Source organism: Hylobates moloch, unplaced genomic scaffold (assembly GCF_009828535.3).
Source record: "Hylobates moloch isolate HMO894 unplaced genomic scaffold, HMol_V3 SCAFFOLD_4, whole genome shotgun sequence".
NCBI classification, from domain to species: domain Eukaryota; kingdom Metazoa; phylum Chordata; class Mammalia; order Primates; family Hylobatidae; genus Hylobates; species Hylobates moloch.
Window position 1 is genome coordinate 93446044 of NW_026652279.1, and position 20573 is coordinate 93466616.

General features: G+C 44.6%; 1 protein-coding gene across 7 annotated transcripts in view; it reads left to right on the forward strand.

The window, feature by feature from the left end:
• MTIF3 (mitochondrial translational initiation factor 3) overlaps positions 1-20573 on the forward strand; it is a 67849-nt gene that overhangs the window by 34695 nt on the left and 12581 nt on the right. For 2 of the 7 annotated variants that reach the window (XM_032150584.2, XM_032150583.2), the window contains exon 1: positions 18111-18207. The exons of 1 other annotated variant lie outside the window; for it this stretch is intronic. The gene's annotated coding sequence lies outside the window, so the exon portion shown is untranslated. Of the gene's footprint in view, positions 1-18110; positions 18653-18839; positions 18865-19708; positions 19989-20573 lie in introns of those variants that run through there. 4 more of the 7 variants (XM_032150586.2, XM_058437736.1, XM_032150587.2 and 1 more) reach the window with 3 other exon arrangements.

The window sequence follows — 20573 nt, forward strand, 5'->3', positions numbered from 1 at the left end:
CCAGGAATGAAAATGAAATTGGCAGATCCAAGCTGGCCTGACATTGGGACAGTTGCTCATTCTCTTTATGCTTCAGTTTCCTTATCCATAAAACGAAAGGGGTAGAGAGCTGAACTTGGACGTGCCTCAGCACTCAAGGTTGGTAGAAATTAGTTTAACTCTACAAGTCCCTTGAAGGCAGGACCGGTAACATTCTTCTAATCCCAGCTGCCAAAACAGGATTTGAAACATAGTGGGTGCTCAGTAACTGAATAGTGAATGAATTTTATTTACATGTTTAGTTTAATGGTCATAATTTATCCAAACATTAAAGAAATTGATATTGAAATCTATATGAATTGATACCTCCAGAGCCAAACTATAAATTTCAACATGACCCCTTATTCTAATTGTAAAGATAAATTAGACTCTACTAAATTTCTCTACCAAAAAGTGCAAAAATTATCAAAAAAGGTACAAATGCATCACAAGAATAATCTATGTGATTAATAATTCATGTGATTAAATGTCAGAAAGATATGGATTTTGTTTAGGGGATACTAAACCATTACCATTTTACACATAAAGAAGACTGGATAAAACTCACTTAGCTCATCCCTGGGATTACAGACATAATTGTATAAATAAATCCCACATCACTGATGTTTCACAAAATTAAGATTCATTAAGTAAGTACTTTCCACAACGTTTATAAGTTATTTTCATAAGTTTCTAATAGGATTGGTGGACACAGTTCTTTCTTAGCCCTGCCCTAAACCATATAATGAATCTATCATAGACAACTGGTATACTTCAGGTTTGCGCATGTATTTGCATTGCCATAGGAAACAGCCCTTTCTTGGTCAGTTTTTGGAACTATGTTCCTGAGATAAACCATCCCGGTCTTTGTCTACATGGTTGTGAAACCGACCCAATCATCCCAGAGATAGTTTTTTTGGATAAACATAGAAATGGACTTTTCTGGCTGGGCGCAGTGGCTCACACCTATAATCCCAGCACTTTGGGAGGCCAAGGTGGGAGAACTGCTTGACCTCAAGAGTTTGAGACCAGCCTGGGCAACATGGCAAGACCTCGTCCCTACTAAAAATACAAAAAAAAAATTAGCTGGGTGTGGTGATGTGCACCTGTGGTCCCAGCTACCCGGGAGGCTGAGGGGGGAGGATAACTTGAGCCCAGGGGGCGGAGGTTGCAGTGAGCCAAGGTCCTGCCACTGCACTCCAGCCTGGGTGACAGGGTGGGTCTTTAAAGCTTGAAATTTACATTTGTTTTATCTGAGTTCCTTCCTTAGGAAAGGACCCCCAGGCCTCTCAAAAAGTATCAAAGATCTCAGCCTCACCAGATTACTGCATCCAGACAATGAGAACCAGGCCCCTCCCTAGTTCCTGTTTTCCAACACATTGTTACATTTCTTCCCTGCTATATAAACTCCTAATTTTAGCATGTCAGGGAGATGGATTTGAGACTGATCTCCTGTCTCCTCCTCACCTACAGCACCCAATTAAAGCCTTCTTTGACAGTAATCATCATCTCAGTCATTGGCTTTCTGTGCAGCCAGCAGCAGGCCCTAAACCAAACCCCAGGCATTTCAGTAAGTTACATTTTTTTTTACTACTTTTTGCCATCACATTCTTGCATTTTGTATTTCTTTGCTTAACATTATAACATAATGCTTCTATATTACACAGTGTTCACATTTAAAGGAGAGGGCCTCTTTACTGACTTCCACTGAACCAGCCACTCATGGTACCTGCCAATCTCCATGGCCTCTGCTGAGCATTCTCTCTGACGGCCCCCAGTCAGGGACACTGGAAGACCAGAGGCTGTGCTCTGGAGCACACCCTCCCACTTCTGCTTTCACCTGTTGGACTGTCTTCTAACCAAAAGTCTGTCGTGTTTGTCCCCATACCTGTTCTTGCCATCATATTTGATTTTATACTTGCAAAATTTAATTAAATATTACATAAGCCATTAAAATGTGAGCGCAAAAAGAACTATAAAGACTAAGATGCATATTTCAATAGAAATGAGTCACTAAAAATAAAGGCTACTGAAATGGATATAGTGAGATAACTATAAAAGCCTGGGGGGAGGGGAATCTAGGTGATTCTGCATTCATATAGATCCCCAAATGTCTTTAATTTCTTACACCATGGTAGTGTATAGATGTGATTAGGCACAAGATAATGTGGAAGTCAAAGCAGCAGACTTACACTAGAAGAAAAGCTTGGGCTCTAAACTGAAAGACAGGAAAATGAATGTAACTGTATTCTCAAAAATAAATATTTAAAATATGTTTTTTAAATCACTGGTTTCAACTTAGTTGCGCAAGAGGGATTTATTTTAAAAAGTACATTAACATTTCCATGTGTTGATGTATCATAATTTAGTAAACCTGCAATTAATTTTCACTCCATTAGATTATTTGTAAGTTTTTTAAAAATAGTACTACACTGAACACTTTTCATACTAGGGTTTTTTGCTTGTTGAATAATTTTTAGGATAATATTAGAGTAGTACAATTTCTGCTTCCAAGGATATAAATAAATACCTTTCTAGATTTTGGTAAGTACTACCTTTTTGCTTTCCAAAAGAGTAATAGTTTCATCTAATTAACAGTAGTCTAGTGGGTTATGTTTTGGTTATCTATTATTACATAACAATCTAACTTTATAGCTTAAAGCAACCACTGGCTGGTCAAGGTGGCTTGCACCTATCATCCCAGTACTTTGGGAGGCCAAGGCAGGAGGATGGCTTGAGGCTAGCCTTGGTAACGTAGTGAGACCTCGTCTCTATTTTTAAAATAATTTTTAAAAAGCGACCACCATTCCATTAATTCTTATGTTTACAAGGATTGATCAGGGCTCAGCTCGGAAGGTTGATTCTTCTGCTGATTCTTAGGCTGGGCTCACCTGGGGCTGCTTATTCAGCTGCAGGATGAAAGCACTTGGACATGTCCTGAGTCTCTGGCATGACATCTCCAGGCTCTGACACTGCTTCCAGCCTTCTGGTAAATAAACTGCCAACATAGGAATGGGAGGGAGGCAGAGAATTCAGGAGTGCGAGAAGGAAAGATTACCCTTAAGATCAAACCTTTCAGTTTACCTCGGCTCCCCTCCCACCTCACCCCCACCCTGGCTTCGTTCCACGCGAAGGAGGAGAGATGAAAACATCACAATGCAAAAGTCAGAAGATGGACCTGAAAACCCAAGATAGCCTTATTGCATTTCAGGGGCATGGAAGCCTTTATTTATTTCAAGAACCTTGCTTTAGGATTCCAGATTGCCCTTGAAGCAGTGGGAGTAGAATGCTTCTCTGCAAGTCTTTGTCTGCATTCATTCTGGTCCCCACATTTGAGTGTGAAATCAATAATTACTACTTTCTTTTTTAAACACGACTTCAGCAAAGCTGGAGTGTCACCAATATAAGAGGCAACTCGGAAACAAAGACTAAAATGTATAAATAGCCCCTCTGAAAGCACAACAAAGGCTGGGCTGTGACCTCCACAGAGGAATCAATATTTCAAATGAGCCTCTGTGCTCTGGGAGCACAATTCTAATCACCCGGCCCATCTCCACCCTCCTCCTCAACAGCTTCCTCCCCACTTCCCACCTCCACACAAAAGAACAGTGCCAGAAAGCTCAGATATCATCAAATAAGATCTCTGGCAGCACTGCCACACCGTGGCTCTCAGCTGAGACCTTCTGGAAGGAATGTGACCCTCAGCAGAGGACCATGGCATCAGGCCTACATTTAGGAAGTTGGCAATGTCTTCAGAATGTAATTGGAAGAGTACCAAATGATCAACCTGTCAAAAACCATCTCCCCGGGTGCTGACCTGAAATTTTTCCTGGGTGTAGAATGCAGACAGAAGAGAAGATAAGGGCGAGTTATGGGTGGGAAGACAACATTAAAACGTGGGAGAGGAAAGACAGCCCTTGGTAGGGAGCCAGTTTCAGGGGCCATCAAACATAAACTTCACCTTCCTCTCAGCATCATCCATTCTGGCCTCTGCTGTGGTCCTGCTGAAGGCCTTACAGGTCAGATTCAAGGTTCATGGTTCTTTTGTAGCAGTTCCAACATCACCAGTTTATAGAAACCCTGAACCTGCCCCCCTGACAGCACTTCATGTAATATTTTATCATAAAGCAATAATAATAATAATGTGGTATCTAACATTTAGGAGACATCCCAGCTATATGTTAAAATCACTATCTTCATTTTACAGACAAGTGGGAAACATTTGATAACCTGCCCAAGGTAACAGCTAGTGAATGTCCCAAGCCCAGTTTTCCCCGATAGCAAAGCCCAAGTGAGAGGTGACAGCGTGCTGGCAGTCCTCACAGCCCTCGCTCGCTCTCGGCACCTCCTCTGCCTGGGCTCCCACTTTGGCGGCAATTGAGCCCTTCAGCCCGCCGCTGCACTTTGGGAGCCCTTTCTGGGCTGGCTAAGACCGGAGCCGGCTCCCTCAGCTTGCAGGGAGATGTGGAGGGAGAGGCGTGAGTGGGAAATGAGGCTGCACGTGGCGCTTGTGGGCCAGCTGGAGTTCCGGGTGGGCGTGGGCTTGGCGGGCCCCGCACTCAGAGCAGCCGGCTGGCCCTGCTGCCCCGGGCAATGAAGGGCTTAGCACCCGGGCCAGCGGCTGCAGAGGGTGTACTGGGTTCCCCAGCAGTGCCAGCCCACTGGCGCTGCGCTCAATTTCTCGCTGGGCCTTAGCTGCCTTCCCGCGAGGCAGGGCTCGGGACCTGCAGCCCGCCATGCCTGAGCCTCCCACCCCCTCCGTGGGCTCCTGTGTGGCCCGAGCCTCCCCAATGAGCACCGCCCCCTGCTCCACGGTGCCTAGTCCCATCGACCACCCAAGGGCTGAGGAGTGCCGGTGCACGTGCAGGACTGGCAGGCAGCTCCACCTGCAGCCCGGGTATGGGATCCACTGGGTGAAGCCAGCTGGGCTCCTGAGTCTAGTGGGGATGTGGAGAACCTTTATGTCTAGCTCAGGGATTGTAAAGACACCAATCAGCACCCTGTGTCTAGCTCAGGGTTTGTGAGTGCACCAATCGACACTCTGTATCTAGCTACTCTGGTGGGGCCTTGGAGAACCTTTATGTCTAGCTCAGGGATTGTAAATACACCAATCGGCACTCTGTATCTAGCTCAAGGTTTGTAAACACACCAATCAGCACCCTGTGTGTAGCTCAGGGTTTGTGAATGCACCAATCGACACTCTGTATCTAGCTACTCTGGTGGGGCCTTGGAGAACCTTTGTGTCGACACTCTGTATCTAGCTACTCTGGTGGGGACGTGGAGAACCTTTGTGTCTAGCTCAGGGATTGTAAAGGCACCAATCAGCGCCCTGTCAAAACAGACCACTCGGCTCTACCAATCAGCAGGATGTGGGTGGGGCCAGATAAAAGAATAAAAGCAGGCTGCCCGAGCCAGCAGTGGCAACGCGCTCGGGTCCCCTTCCACACTGTGGAAGCTTTGTTCTTTCACTCTTTGCAATAAATCTTGCTGCTGCTCACTCATTGGGTCCCCACTGCTTTTCTGAGCTGTAACACTCACCGCGAAGGTCTGCAGCTTCACTCCTGAAGCCAGCGAGACCACGAGCCCACCGGGAGGAACGAACAACTCCAGACGCGCCGCCTTAAGAGCTGTAACACTCACCACCAAGGTCTGCAGCTTCAGTCCTGAGCCAGCGAGACCACGAACCCACCAGAAGGAAGAAACTCCGAACACATCCGAACATCAGAAGGAACGAACAACTCCAGACGCGCCACCTTAAGAGCTGTAACACTCACCGCGAGGGTCCGCGGCTTCATTCTTGAAGTCAGACCAAGAACCCACCAATTCCGGACACATAAGCTCTTTCCCATGTTGTCAGGGAGCTGCTGTTCAAGAAACATGCTGATGGGAGGCAGGCCGGGAGGACCCTCAGGCCCAGGAGAGCTGCTCAGTGTCCACCCCTCTAAGAACGCCATATGCACACCATGTTGAGTTTGTCTGTTTTCCTAGGGAAGAGCAGCAGAAATGGCAGCCACTTGGCAGTGCAAGTAGGTGTCATCTAGGGCATACTGCCAAAACTTGAGCTTTCTTGAAGCAATATTCTAAGAGGAATGTTGTTTACTTCATTTTCCTCCTCATGTGCCTCAGACTTTGGACAGCAGTGATCAGAGCCGGACCATCAGTTTCAGTTGTGGATTATTACCAATACTCAGCAGAGACCTTTACCAGTCACCCTAACTCAATCATGTTCAACCAGAGCTTTCATTGTCCTAATAATGAAAGTCACGGAGCCCTTTTTCCTTTAATTTTTTTGAGACAGGGTCTTGCTCTGTCACCCAGGCTGAAGTGCAGTGGCACCATCATAGCTCACTGCAGCCTCAACCGCCTGTGCTCAAACAATCCTCCTATCTCAGCCTCCCAAAGTGCTGTGGGCTGGGCATTATCCTAGTAATGAAAGCTTTGGTTGAACATGATTGAATCTGCTCTATAGATTGAGAATTTTATACCATTTATTACATAGTCTGCTTAAATTAATTTTATATAACAAACTACAGTGATAGGCGTTGTGAGGTTCATTATTATTTCTCTTTTCAGGAAGGCTGGGTGGAAACCCTTTTCGGCCTGGACTCTTCAGTTTACACACGGAAGTCAAAAATCCTCAGATTAAGTATTTTAGAGAGACCTGGGATCAAGAGATTGACTCTCTTACATTTGTGTATTCCTTTACAGTTTCCAAAAGAGTTTATCTTTTTGACTGTTGCAATTCCGTGACATTATTATCTCATTTTATGGATGAAAAAGCAGGGGACAAGACCATCAAAATTACTTGCTCAAGGACCCATGGCAGGTGAAATATGGAGTTGGGAAATAAATCCAGGTCCTCTGATTCCCACTATGGAGTTCTTTCCTCCACACTAGACACAATTTTGAGAATAAAGGAAATACGGTATAAATATTCCTTCACAGTAGGTGATTTCCAGGATCACCTTTCTAACAGTATTTTTGAGATGTCAAGGAAGTTCTGGAATTATACTCACTTTAAGAAATACCTAGGTATATATTCAGTTGAATAAGAATATATTATTATTATTACACAGATAACATAGGACACTATTTTTTAGCTACCATTTACAGAGCAGTAGCTAAGAGTATACACTCTGGAGACAGATTCCCTAAATCCTGATCCCAGCTCTGCTACCTATTATTTGGGTGACCTTGGACAAGTTACTCAATCTTTCTGGCCTCAGTTTCCTTACCAATGAAAGGATACATAATAAAAATAGTACTACTAAATTATAGATCTTTTAATGAGAACTAAATGAGTCAGTATATGTAAAGTGCTTGGAAGAGTGACTGACACACATGGTAAATACTGTATGCATTGCGTGCACATGGATGTCTAATGTTATTTATTAATATATGCCCTGAAGCCATTTTGCTCTTAGGCTGGGGCCAGGCGGGATCTGTAGGAGGCCTTAATTTAGAGTGGACTCCTGGGCGTTGAGGCCCAGTTTTCTGATCCAGAATTCTCTTTCCCACAAACAAGACAGAATTCCTCCATCAGAAAGACCAGAGAGGTAGTGCCCCTGAAAAGGCATGTCAGGAATGGCCTGACCTAGCCCTTGTCATAGAGGCAGGACAAGGCCAAAGGCCCCCAGGGGGAGCAGACATGGGGGAGCCGTGCAGGTGGGGAAAGGCCAGGCAGTTCCTGCTGGCTGAGCACCGTAATCTGCTGCAGCTTACTTCCCTCCAATGTGTACACGTTGCTGGGTCATGGGAGGTGTGTGGCTAAGTGACGGTATCATTTCCAAGAAGATGGTGAAGCTGAAAATTAGCCCGCCAGCAAATGTGCACAGCACAGAGTAAACAATACTACCACCCAGAGCACCATGTGGTTCTGGGTCTCGTGTGGCTCCAACCACAGGCTGCTGGGCTCAGAGGGCTGCTTCTCCGGGTTGATGGGACCCTGGTGTCCCCTGTCCCAGGGCCTTTTGCTACCTGTTGGTGCCAGCTGACAAGTCTTTTCTGTTGGCAGTTCCTGTCCTGCACAGATTTCTCATTTGTAGCTTTCCAACGGCTGTGTGTGCTGCCTCCTCAGGAAAGCCATGGGTCATTTGTCATGGAATTAGGGACAAGGGTCACCAAATCATTTCGCTTCTTTCCTCAGAAGCCTAATTCCCATTTAGTACAGTATCTTATGGGCAAGTAAGAATTATTCAGTAGTAGCACATGCACCCCCACACCCTAAAGTAGAGAGACAGGACGTTCACTAAAGAGTCGAATGGAAGAAAAGAAATTCTAGAGGATTCTAGGACAAATTTCCAGACCCATCTTCTACAGAGCACCTCAGACACTCCAACACTTTACTTAGGAGTAATTTGTATAGAAAGTGCTAGCTTGGCCGGGCGTGGTGGCTCATGCCTGTAATCCCAGCACTTTGGGAGGCCAAGGCGGGCAGATCATGAGGTCAGGAGATCCAGACCATCTTGGCTAAGACGGTGAAGCCCCGTCTCTACTAAAAATACAAAAAATTAGCCGGGCGTGGTGGTGGGTGCCTGTAGTCCCAGCTACTCGGGAGGCTGAGGCAGGAAAATGGCGTGAACCCAGGAGGCGAAGCTTGCAGTGAGCTGAGATCGTGCCACGGCACTCCAGCCTGGGTGACAGAGCGAGACTCCGTCTCAAAAAAAAAAAAAAAAAAGTGCTATCTCTAGTCCAGCCCCTCTCATGAGAATATTTTAGACAATTGCCAGTAAAAAACAGAAATCTGTATTCTTGTGAAATAGTAAGCTTTATTGTGTGTGTTAATGAATAAAACAAATTCCATTTGCACACTGACTGAATTTATAAAATCTCTCTCACCAAAATGGATATACAGTCTAATGCAATATTAGCTATGTTTTCATTTTCGTTTTCTGTAATATTACATCAGCAGTAAGCAAAATAAAGTTATGACATCTTTTGAACATAGATGTTGTGAGAATCAACTGTTTTTCTAATTGCTAAGGCCAAAGTATAAAATCTGAGCACCCTCAATCCTGTGGGATATGGACTTCGCTGGGGAAAACACACCGCAGATGAGCCAGCCAAAGCCTGGCTCCAGGTCCAGCTGGCTGCCATGTGGCTCTGCAGACCTCTCCACATGCTTAGAATTCTCTACTGCCCTGTGTTTTGTCTTTGAGTTTGTTACATAACAGTGCTAATGTTTCTCAGCCCCAGTTTTGTCCTTTTGTCCACACTTATTGCCTTTGCCTGGGAAAGCGGTTCTCACCCTGTAGGAGCAGACACACACACACGCACATGCACACACACACACATGGCAAAGCTCATGTGTGGGCCCTCCTGCCACGCTCCAGGTGTCCAGGAAGCAATCGAAGGTCTTGCCTAACTAGGTTTGGGGTAAGATGCAGCTCCTGTGATGCCAACTTTCACTCAGCAGTTCTCTCACCCATTAAGAAGCAAGTGGGCCAGGCACCGTGGTGCACTTCTATAATCCCAGTGCTTTGGGAGGGTGAGGTGGAAGGATGGCTTGAGCCCAGGAGTTTGAGATCAGCCTGGGCAACATAGTGAGACCTCTTCTCTACAAAAAAAATTTAAAAATAAAAAATTATCAGGATGTAGTGGCATGCACCTGTAGTTCCAGCTATCAGGAGGCTGAGGCAGGAAGATTGCTTGAGCCCAGGAGGTCAAAGCTGCAGTGAGCTATGATTGTGCCACTGCACTCCAGCCTGGGCAACAGAGCAAAACCCTGTCTCTAAAAAAATAAAAAAGAACAAAAGAAGTGAACGAGAGGCCAACTACGGACAGAATAACTTCAAATCCATTCTAATTTGCAAAAAACAAAATCAAGTAAAATCAGTGGCAACTTCTATGACTTAAACTATTAACACAAATGACACACACACACCAGAGTGTCATGACATGATGGTTGAATGTGAAAGGAGGTGTGATGAATTGCCAGTGATGATAGATTATAACCTTTAAGTGATGCATCATCATGTGAGGCACACATTTTGTTTTCATTAGCCCACATTATTCAGTTACATGCTCTCCTAGTAATAATTTGAAGTTGCAGTTATAATTACTAAAGTAAATCCATTTTATGGTGTCTGCTTTTGACTGTGAGTGTTAATAACAAAACATTTGTCCAAGTCAGTCATAAAATCTGCCTGTTATACACAGAAAATGAAAGATGTGGTTAGACTGGATTTTCTTTTTGGAGACAGTCTCGCTGTGTCACCCAGGCTGGAGTGCAGTGACACCATCTCGCTCACTGCAACCTCCGCCTCCCAGGTTCAAGCGATTCTCCTGCCTCAGCCTCTAGAGTAACTGGGACCACAGGTTCACGCCAGCACATCTGGCTAATTTTTGTATTTTTAGTAGAGACGGGGTTTTACCATATTGGCCAGGCTGGTCTTGAACTCCTGCCCTCAACTGATCTGCCCACCTCAGCCTTCCAAAATGCTGGGATTACAAAAGTGAGCCACCACGCCCAGTCTAGACTGGATTTTCTAACACACTGTGAGCCAGATCTGATCTTTCTGACTTGGATGTAGAAAGCTCAACCAGAGTTACACATATGTGATCATTTAATAACCCTTTCGACAATTATTATGATTATATTGAATGTAGGTTGCAGATTATTGAGTCTATAATATAGTAACTAATGCAAGCAAATCCAAAGACCTCACTGTTTCTCCTTTATGAGACACAGACTTTCTCTATGACTTTTTCATAAATTATTTAGACTTTCTGTGCTTCTAATTCAGTTATTATATGTTACTACAGTCATGATACTTAACACAGAAGTTTATTTCAACAAAAACCCGTATTATCTCAGCAGAGCTTCCCATGGTGATTTAGGAAGTTTCCTCTTAACACTGTAGTAAAACACCTAGTGGCATCTATGCAGTACTGTCAACTCAGCCAGAAAAAGAAGAGGAAGCCTCTAAAAGACATAAAGGCCTACACCAAAGCTTATATACTCTACTCAGAGACAGCCTGTTCTCTCTCTTTTTTTTGAGACGGAGTCTCGCTCTGTCGCCCAGGCTGGAGTGCAGTGGCGCAATCTCGGCTCTGCAACCTCTGCCTCCCAGGTTCACGCCATTCTCCTGCCTCAGCCTCCTGAGTAGCTGGGACTACAGGCATGCGCCACCAGGCCTGCCTAATTTTTTGGTATTTTTAGTAGAGATGGGGTTTCACCATGTTGGTCAGGCTGGTCTCGAACTTCTGACCTCAAATGATCTGCCTGCCTCGGCCTCTCAAATTGCTGGGATTACAGGCATGAGCCATCATGCCTGGACTGATATTCCTAGTTCTTAAAAAATATCATACCATATTTCAGAAAGCAAGAATGTCTGTAATACATTATATAAAATACTTTCATTCATAATGGTAAAAATATAGAAGTTTGTATGGATTTGAGAGGTAAGCTTAGGGTATCTGGAAGATTGCCTTATATAAAACATCTTATTTCCCAAATAATACTTAAATGAGTCCCCACCATACCTGAAACAAACATGTTTTCAAATGCAGATTATAGTTCAGCACTTAGATGTGTAGATTACATTTTCCTTGCTGACCATCAGGTAGAAACATGGGTCTGAAAACCCAAGTTCGGCATTTGAAAATCTCAGCTAAATGAATGATTAAACTCATTCAAAAGCTAAGCCTCGTATTTATCAGAGAAATGCAGCTAAAAAACACATAAGGCCTTAGTATGATGTGGGATACTGAGTATCAGTCCTAGGTAATCATACATTTCCAGTTGAAGATCTGGAATTTACATGACTCTCTTTTGAAAGCCCAATTTCCATAACAGTTCAGTTCTTGAACAGAAAATTCAGAGTAACAGAATTTTAAGAGCGAGCATGAAGGACATACACAGAAATCTATGGCCATCTTTCTTTGCTTACATAGAAATGCAATAAACAACTAGTCCTGCCCGGTATTATGTTTTAAATTTGAAGAAATGCACCTACAGAGAAGGTCACTTTGATAATTTTGAATAACTGGGAAAAGTTTACTAGGATGGCCAAGAGAAAAATTCACACAAAGAATCTTCTAGAAGTTGGAGCTCTGCATCTGACTGCTGGAGCGTTCCTCCATTTCCAATAGAGATTTTTTTTTCACAGATTATTTTTGACTTAGCCAAGCAGGGAGCCTATTTCAAAGCTCCCAATTTGGAAATCATGGAAGCTTTATAAAGTTTTCCACCTGCGTCTCTTTTTAGGAACACAGTTCTTTATTCTCTAAGGGATGAAAACCCTTACCATATAAAAACTTTGTTAAGCTGTCACTATCAATAGGCGGAAAAAAATAACAGTGGACAAAGAAGAAACAAATTGCATCTTCGAATAAGTTTTCTTGAAGCTCTTGTTAAAAGCTATAACCTCTGATGTTAACTAAATTTAACCCATTCTGACCCTCGTGGCGGCCCTTAACCTCTTCTTTCTTCTGTTTCCTGTGGCTGCTGGAGAGAACTAGCCCAGTTATTGGAAAAGCGTTCTCTGTAGCACACAAAGGCCCAGCCTTCCTGCTACCCCATCAGGAGGCCCCGAGTCGACCGAGGGGTCAGCACCTGTGCCGAGAAGCAGGTGACAGTGAACTGCCTGCATCCTTCTTGGGCAAGTTGTAAGAGTGTCCACCCTTCAAATATCACACTGCAGTTTCAGGCATTCAAGCCACCGAAGTTTAGATTTTCTTTGTGAATGCAGACTTTACACAAATTAATCTATTGCTGTTCAACTGACTGTAAAATTAGTAGATTTACTGTTGCAAAAAAAAAAAAAAGAAAAAGAAGAAGAAAAACTAAGAGCTTTCACTTCCACTTTGGTAAGGTCAGAGATGTGTCCTAGGCTGCTGACAAAGCAGGCTTTAAAAATCTTTGCAGCAGAACCTAGCAACTTGCAAGGTGAAAAAGCAGCAAAACAATGACTCCAACGTACAGTGGAAAGTCTACTTCCCTATACAGTAAACATCTGAAACTCCATGTTTGAGGAACTTTCCAAAATGGAATAATTTGCCTTTAATTCCATTTGCCTCAAAGATGGGAAACTGTGAGAGCACAAATTTATTTTATCACAAACATTCTATTTGCTGTCAGTCCTCCCCTCCTTAAACAGCCTTGTAACTACAACATCTCACGTAGGTATTTAAAAATAGTATAGGGTTGCATTCTTTTTTTTTTTTTTTTTTTTTTTTGAGATAGAGTCTCCCTCTGTCATCCAGGCTGGAGTGCAGTGGTGCAATCTTGGCTCACTGCAACCTCTGCCTCCCGGGTTCAAGGGATTCTTCTGCCTCCGCCTCTCAAGTAGCTGGGACTACAGGCATGCACCACCATGCTCAGCTAATCTTTTTTCTTTTTCTTTTTTGTATTTTTAGTAGAGATGGGGTTTTGTCATGTTGGCCACACTGGTTGAACTCCGACCTCATGATCTGCTCGCCTCGGTCTCCCAAAGTCATGGGATTACAGGCATGAGACACTGTGCCCAGCTGGGTTGCATTCTAAATGTAAAATACTAACTAATCATTTGGTCCTGTTTTGCTTTATCTACACAGTAGTCAGCATGGTACATTTTGTACTAACTCTTTGTTGTTCTGCATGATGTCCTATGATGGCAATAGAAATTATTTTCATTAGGCCGGGTGCGGTGGCTCACGCTTGTAATCCCAGCACTTTGGGAGGCTGAGGCAGGCGGATCACAAGGTCAGGAGATCGAGACCACGGTGAAACCCCGTCTCTACTAAAAATACAAAAAAATTAGCCGGGCGTGGTGGCGGGCGCCTGTAGTCCCAGCTACCCGGAGAGGCTGAGGCAGGAGAATGGCGTGAACCCGGGAGGCGGAGCTTGCAGTGAGCCGAGATTGCGCCACTGCACTCCAGCCTGGGCGACAGAGCGAGACTCCGTCTCAAAAAAAAAAAATGAAATTATTTTCATTGTTTCAAAACGACCAAAGTTAACTGAATCACCCCAAAACTCAACACCTCTGAAATGGAAAGACATGTCTCTGTTGTGTTCCAGATGAAACTTTTGAACCTATTTTCTGCTTCTGCAGTTGCACAAGAGACTTTTCACAGAAGATAAGTGGATCTTCCATATACAAATATTTTTATTTGGCAGATATGAAAGCTTTTTAAAAATTTATTACAATATGTCATTCATTTTAGACAAACTTATTTTGCTGATTCACAACCACCACATTTTAATAACTGAGGCCATCATATTCTGACAAGAGAAATGATTAATCCGTTATGGGAAATCTCACTCATGGTAAGGAAATTTATTTTGAATCTAGCAAATAGTTTGAGAGCACACAAACGGTTATAACACAGATGTGGTCACCAGATGTTCTCCAGCTCTACTGCAGAACCAGACTAAGTAGCAACATGATGGATTTAGGTTATGTAAAGAAAAAGACTCCCTGTCTTATAAAACATTGAAATGAGAAGATAAATCTCCTTGCCTCGAGTTTTGTTTTGTCTTGTTTTAAACATAGAGATGTTTTACATGTTTGGAATGGATTAATTATAATCCTGCCTGAGGAAAATGGTAGAGATTTCATAAGAAGGCTTTCGGGTTTAATAGTTTCTAACAGACAGTAATAGACACACAATATTGGGTTGAGAGTATCTTCAGGAAGTTTTGAACGAGTTACCTAACACTCAGCCAAAGCCTCTTTCATGCCTTGTTTCTATGACTCTTGACAAGTCTGTAAACATCAACTAAGGACAGCATGGACCCTTTTGGCTATTAAACTGGCCTTGTAATGACAGAGTTGCTGCCGTTTAACTGCTCTCAGCTACATTTAGTTGGCACTACACAGAATCTCACATATAATAGACTTCAATTCCCCCAATTTTAGCAAAACTGCCCATGTAAGAGTTTATAATCTGGAGAGGGAGGAGTATATAATCTATGAACAATTATTTGTTGAAGAATATGCTGGATATCTGAACCCACATGGGCTTTAAAGTTTGAAGATGCTTCGTATCTTCAAAATAAACCCAGGACTTTGGCTGGGCACGGTGGCTCATGCCTGTAATCCCAGCACTTTTGGGGCTGAGGTGGGTGGATCACCTGAGGTCAGGAGTTCGAGACCAACCTGGCCAACATGGTGAAACCCCGTCTGCACTAAAAATATAAAAACTAGCCAGGCGTGGTGGTGGGTGCCTGTAATCGCAGCTACTTGGGAGGCTGAGGCAGGAGAATTGCCTGAATCCAGGAGGTGGAGGTTGCAGTGAGCCGACACAGTGCCACTGCACTCCAGCCTCAGCAGCAGAGTGAGACTCCATCTCAAAAAACAAACAAACAAAACAAAAAAACAACAACAATCAGGATTTTTATTAGTATTAGATGTTTAAATGAATTGTTACAGTCATTGTGGCATTATAAAGACGCAGCCCAGTGTTCATAACTTTTTAAAGAAATCACCCACAGACTGATTCTTTTGTGGATCAGATATGTTGTACCTCAATGACCTTGGGCTAAGCAAGTAAATTTCACATACAATCCTGTTTTGGAAGGTCCCCTCGGCGTTGGGGAAAAGTGGGAGGACTTGGAAAGCTAACAGGCAAAGAGAGGGACAGGATATTTTCATTATTCCTTCATCAGAGCAAATCACCCATATATTCATTGAAAGAGAAAGTTCGTGGGCATGCTATGGAAATTAATGTAGAAATTACTATGTGGTAGAAAACATAGGCATTTTTAGAGTCACCATGATTTGAGTCTTATCGAGTTACATTTTTGAGGGGGTTAAATTATGTGTAGAAACGGTAACAATTGGGAAAGCTCTACACATGTCTCAGAGTCCTCTTCTATGTACATAACAGAGTAGTTTATTAAAGATCTGTGGCATAGTAATAGCATCTCCCCAAACCAAAGTCTTCATCTTTATTCAAGGATCTTCAAAGTCTGCCCCCACCAAGCAGAGCTCAAGGCTTTCAATGACTCTTTAAAAGCTGCCAAGTGGCCAGGCTTGGTGGCTCACACCTGTAATCCTACCACTTTGGGAGGCCGAGTGGAGTGATCACCTGAGGTCAGGAGTTCGAGATCAGTCTGGCCAACATGGTGAAACCCTGTCTCTACTAAAAATACAAAAATTAGCTGGATCCAGTGGCACGCGTCTGTAATCCCAGCTACTTGGGAGGCCGAGGCAGGAGAATCGCTTGAACCCAGGAGGCGGAGGTTGCAGTGAGCCGAGATCGCGCCTCTGCACTTCAGCCTGGGCGACACAGCGAGACTCCATCTCAAAAAAAAAAAAAAGCTGCCAAGCTCCATTTCGGCTGGAGGTCAAAGGAGAGTTCAAGGGAAAAGATAAAAAAATAGCTTCTCTCCATCTGTGGGCATGTCTGTAATTGCCATCCCATCTCTGCATGTCTCCTCCCAGTAACACTAAAGCACCATCTTCTAGGTGTGGAGACATCTCACAATGAAGTCTAGAAAGCTTCCTAAACCACCTGCTCTGGACACAGCTGCCTTCAAAGAGGGACTGCAAATGGATGCTGGCCGGTAGCTTCAGTTACCAGTGATTAACTTGGTGTGAACCTACCTGTGCTATTACCTCAGCAAATTTTAAGTCTTTAGTTTGGGCATTAAATGTTTCAGTTATTTGTACATACTTCACATCCTTTAATGTTTTCATGGACTCGTAACTTTACTGTTTCTCTCACTACTTCAGTCTAGCAATGCAAGGAACATTTAAAGTTTGCCTGGGTTTGGTTTTTTTATTTTTTTTAATTCTTCATTCTGCTACTAGTTGCGCGACCTTGGGCAAATTTGTTTCAGTTCCCTTATCTGTAAAATGGGTAATAATAGTAATTGGCTCATAAGGTTGTCCTGAAGATTAAATAACTTGAGATACGCTCAGTGCGTAGAACAGTGTCTGGAACATAGGTAAAAGCAATCATAAATGTGGGCAATTATAATTGCTGAGCACCTAACTTTTCCCAGGTATTGTGCTGAGCACCTAACTTTTCCCAGGTACTGAGCACCTAACTATTTCCCAGGTATAAAGCACATTTTCTAATGTGCTTTATAATGCCACAATACCTGGCATTATTGAGTACCTAACTTTTCCCAGGTATTGTGTCTATCCCCCGAATCTACGTCACAGAAAATATCTTGGCATTGAGAAATAATTTTGATAGAATAAAATGAATCCTTAATTCTTCTTGATTAACTTAGAAATGGCCAAGATGCACACCTGGACTTTCGGTCTCACACAAGAGTTGTTTCATCACCTCCCTATTTTAACAGTGAGCGTCGAGCTACCAGCAGCTAAAGAGGAAATGGAGATTTCGTCTTTGCTCTCAAAGAACTATTTAAAGCTTTAGTAGTTTTGTCATCTGTAATATAAGACGTAATGCTGATTCAAGGAGTTAATAAGAAATAAGACAACGCCTTCCAGTGGACTAGTAGCCAATAAATGTTAGTTTCTCTTCGTACCAGGAATCCAAACATTCCAGGTATGAAGCCAGATTAGGTGGCTTCACGACTGTGGACTCGCAGTCTGCCCTTGAGGAATTTCTTATTGAAGAAGAAAAGGAGGGAGGACAGGCGGCCCACCCCCCCAGCACCCGGCTTTCAAGCAGGCTCCACGGGTCCGGGTCCGGGTCCGTTTTCCCCTTCGCCAGCTGGGGCCCCGTTCGAACCTCTCCCAACTACAACGCGGAGGCTCCGACGCCCCGGCCCCAGCTTCGTTTTGCCTCCGGGAGCCGCGCGCCACCGGGGACCCGCGGGGAGCCGTTCGCACTCCGAAGCTGTCTGCTCACCTGCAAATCGGAGACAGCGCCCTTTCACTCACGATCCTTACAAAAGACGCTTATAAAACATTTTATTCAGTGTTACACTAAAAAGACGTTTATGAAAGCTATTTATAAAGCCCTAGTAGGAGACCGAGATTGGTGTTAATGTAACTGGAGGAAGGGCTGCTCCGATTGCTGCAGAAATTCGACATTAGCTTTCACCGCACCTGCGGAGCGGCGGGAGCCAGGTGAGCAGCACTTTCCCCTCAGTGACTTCCTCCGCGCTCTCCGCATTTTCGGTCGGCGGAACTGAATCCCAACAGTAGAAAAGCGCGGCTCCGCCCATCACCTTTCCTTTAAAGGACGCGGATGAAGCCCCGCCCACTACGGAGAGCGAAGGGGACTCGCCGCGGAGCCGCTGCACTTGCGTCCGCCAGAGTATACCAATCGCTTGCCCTAGCACAGGTAATGCTAAATTTGAGGCGTGCGGAGCGGTGCGCGGACTGGCACCGGGAGGGCGTGGTCTTAGGGGGCGCGCCTGTAAAGGAGGCACCTGGAAGGTCAGGGCCACCCCGTCCCGCCGGTACCGAGGGCGAAGAGGTTCCGCAGGTCCTGCTGCGGAGTCGGGGGGTTCTGCCGGGCTGTAAAGCCATTTTCAGCGAGACCGCTGCACAAACTTCCCAGGGATGTTAGACCTAGAGTCGGCGCCGGCCCTACTGAGCTTTTCTAGTTCCGTCCCGCCATGAGCGCCCACTTTTCTGCGCACGCACGCACGCAGCACGTCGCTACGTCCCGTCTTTAGCCGGGACGCTCCGCGGGTAGCCTTCTGCTGGTGGGCGTCACAGCCGTCTTACCCCAGATCGGGTCGGGGGCTCCCGGAGGTGCTCCTGCCGCTTACTGCCTGGCACAGGTGGGACAGAGCGAGCCAGGCGAAGGGCGCCTGCGCAGGACATGCTGGACAAGCGCATTGTTCTTGCTGCCTGCTGCCGCGGGAGGAGGCCTTATGGGGGAAGGTCACGAAGTGACTGGGATTTTTTTTCTCATTTGTCATTTAGTGGACTCCGTGGCTTAAGACTTGAACCAAGTAAACCAAGTTCTCTTACTGAGAAGTGTCAGTTTCAAGTACGTGTTGTGAAAGGTCTAAGTCTTAGAAAAGTAGAGGGTGGAGAGAAGAATCTGAAAATCGACTACTATTTATTCTGCCAGGCACAACACAGTAACGAATAAGTCCATTTTGTTCCTGCTTGGTAGAGTTTACGGTCTAGTGATGGAGAGCAGTAGTACTAAGATCATCACAAAACTGTAATTGTAATGAATGTTTTAAAGGAAAGATAAACTGGACTGTAGAAGCATTCAGTGTTAAGCTCAGTAAATTGGGGAAGGGATGGGAGAACTGGCTTAGTTTGGGAGGTAATCAGAAGAATGCGCTAGGCATTGATCTGACGTTTCCTAAACCAAGGACGAGAGTACTGTATTTCAAAAACCGAATGGCCAGTGTGGCCTAGGCATAAAGAAGAAACTGGAGAGGTGGGAAGGGCCTTTTGGCCTGGCGAAGGTGTAGATCTTTAATCTCGGGGCAGTTTTATTTAAGGTGAGGAGGGTCCTGGGTGTAGTGACCGCAGTGCAGTGGGAACTGGTTGCCAGGGCTCAAGCCGAGTTAGGAGACTGGCAGGAATCCAAACGAGGTGGTCCATGTTTTAAACTGACGGTGGTGACTGGATACGGAGAGGACTGGATGGATTCGAGTGGGGTTTAGGAAATGAAGTCGATGAGGCTTGGTGTTGGGTTGACTGGGAAAGTGGAGGCGTCAAAGGTGTCTTGGAGGTGACTGGAGGTTGTGGATGGGTAGTGATCTCATCCCTAGAGTTCTGGAAGAAGACTAACATAGGATTAACATAGGAGAATAAGTTGATTTTTTTTTTTTTTTTTTTTTTTTTTTTTTTTTTTTTGAGAGAGAGTCTCACCCTGTTTCCTAGGCTGGATGCCTAGGCTGGAGTGCGGTGGCACGATCTCAGCTCATTGCAACCTCTGCTTCCCTGGTTCAAGTGATTCTCCTGCCTCAGCCTCCCAAGTAGCTGGGATTACAGGCTCACGCCACTAGGCCCGGCTAGTTTTTTTGTATTTTTAGTAGAGATGGGGTTTCACCATGTCAGCCAGGCTGGTCTTGAACTCCTGCCTCAAGTGATCTGCCTTCCTCAGCCTCCCTAAAGTGCTGGGATTACAGGCGTGAGCCACCGCGCCCGGCCGTAAGTCCAATTTTTAATAGAGTCTTTAGCTCTGGGTTTAAAAGCTTTTTAAAACATATGGTTATTATTTCAATTTAATAGCTAAAAAAATATGGTTAAATAGTTGGCCAAAGATATATGTTGGCTTTTTCCAGTGTTCTAAATGGGAGTTCTAGCACGTAAACAGCTCAGCCTTATTATGGAGAGTACGCTATGTGCTCCCTATGGAAGAGCAAAACCAGAGCAAAGGGAGGGTAGCATGAAGGCTCAGTAACGGTAGCGCAGATCCTCTGGGATTAAGGCTGCACTGCTCAGGCCAGAATGGGGCAACTGGGACAGTTTGCAGGCAGAAGCAAGGACTTTATGAAACTTCTTTGGAAGGTGCAAAAGAGTTCTTAGGGTCATGAGAATTGGCAAAATTAATTTCACAAATATTTAATCCGCTAGAATCTATGCAACTTTGATCCAAACTCCTAGGAAAGAACAGATAACAGTATGAGCTTGTGAATATCAGCTATATGAGAAAAGCCAGTGAGTGAACAAATAATAGAAGTTATTTTCGTCTCTCCAGTCCACATGATTTCAAATGCATGCAAGCAATTTTTT